Source organism: Nicotiana sylvestris, chromosome 9 (assembly GCF_000393655.2).
Source record: "Nicotiana sylvestris chromosome 9, ASM39365v2, whole genome shotgun sequence".
Lineage (NCBI taxonomy): Eukaryota > Viridiplantae > Streptophyta > Magnoliopsida > Solanales > Solanaceae > Nicotiana > Nicotiana sylvestris.
The window spans coordinates 9579146-9580995 of NC_091065.1; the positions used below are offsets into that span (position 1 = coordinate 9579146).

The 1850-nt window shown below is 34.7% G+C and overlaps 1 pseudogene; it reads right to left on the reverse strand.

Annotated features, from left to right (window-relative positions):
- Window positions 1-525: 525 nt before the first annotated feature.
- LOC138877079 (premnaspirodiene oxygenase-like) lies at window positions 526-1494 on the reverse strand (annotated as a pseudogene).
- Window positions 1495-1850: the final 356 nt, after the last annotated feature.

A 1850-nucleotide genomic window follows, 5' to 3' on the forward strand; every position in this document is an offset into this window, starting at 1 on the left:
TGTGTATGGAGTCTTTCTCATTATCCAATATGCAACATTTTCGATCATGATCAGGAGATATCACTTCTGATAAGTTAGGTTTGTCTCCTTCACGTGCATCTCACATGTATCATAACTGTGTTTCACAAGATGGACCTGGTCCATATCTGAGTTCCTTAAACTTCACCTTTACTTGGGCAACAGTAACTGACAAGAACTTTTCGTTGTTATTCATCAAAACTCACATAGCTCAAGATCAACAATACACAAAACAAAATATGATGATTCCATCATATTATCTTTTTGTTGGTTACTAAAACCTAATCATCATATTATCTTTTTTTTGGTTACTAAAACCAGGCATTTTATTTATTGAAGCGGGAATAAAGGATTACAAAGAGAGGGCTGAACGTAGAGTTACAATCCCCTGCGAGTCCAAAAGTAAGCGCGGTAATAAAAAGGGTGGAGGGTTATCAAAAACTACAACATGCCAAAGCTCCCGCAATGCCATTACCCTCCCTATAGGAGTGTTGGACCTGTGGCATCCCTCTAGTATCTCTTCTTTATAATGGAGGGATGTAAGTAAGTATATTTAGTTCACACGGATAGCATGTCACTGCATTACAAAATATAAAAACAACAGAAAATCTTATTTGACAGCTTGTGTGTAAAGCTATAATGATATATCTATATATGAAAAAGGACACAAATATTATAAATAAGTAAACACCAACGGGAGAAAGTACAATGGTAGGGTTGACAAGGAAATTCAAATGCAAGATTCTTCTTTTGAGAAAAGGTTTGACGCCATGAGATCACTCTTGACAATGTTGATAAGGAGTAGCGATCAAGTGTAGGTCATTCTTTCTAGCACATGCTGCTCCAGCCGCCTCAATCAAGTCTAGTTCACTTGGATTGATTCCAGTAGGGAGTTTCCTGTCAAAGTGATACAACAGTTGAGCCAGTGGAAAATAAACATTTGCTAAACCAAATGATATTCCAGGGCAAATTCTCCTTCCGATACCAAAGGGAATATATTCATAACTATTACCAATATAATCCATAGAGTTGTGTTCAAATCTCTCAGGTTTAAAGCTTTCTACGTCATCCCAATTTTTTGGATCTCTTCCCATTGCCCAAACATTAACCACGACTTTTGTTTTCAATGGAATAATGTAGCCGTTTAAGTCTGTTTCTTCTTTACATTCTCTTGGAAGCAAAAGAGGTAGTGGAGGATGGAGTCTAAAAGTTTCTTTAATGACCATCTTTAGGTATTTGAACTCCTCGACATCAATTTCACCAAAAGTTTCTTTCCCTCTCAAGATTTTTCTTACCTCTGCTTAAGCTTTGGAAAAAAACACTTGGATTCTTCATCATTTCGACCATGGCCCAATTAATTGTTGTTGATGAAGTATCTATTCCCGCACCAAAGATGTCCTTCATTTTCGAGCAAGTTACAATATTCATTTCTCTTACAAACTTATTGACAAATTTCTACTGAAATATTCAAATAACATATTTGTACTACGTTTGTGCTACTACCTTTATTCTACACCAAAAGGAGCTATTAAATTTTCAATGCCAACCCCCTCCCCCCCCAAAAAAAAAAATTATCATGTTATTTTGCTACTTGTTTCGCTATCCTAATTCCAAATTGTGGTGATTGAAATAACATTTGTTGTAATTTTCAAATGTGTAAATTTTATGACGAAAGTAAGATTAGTTGTCCTAATTGAAAGCTAACTAAAGTGACTTTTTAAGTACAAAAATTAATTATGCAATTTGAGAACGTTAGTATTAAAGATAAATCATAATACTTCATCAATTTCACTTTATATGGCACGATATAACTAGATACAAACTTTAAGAAA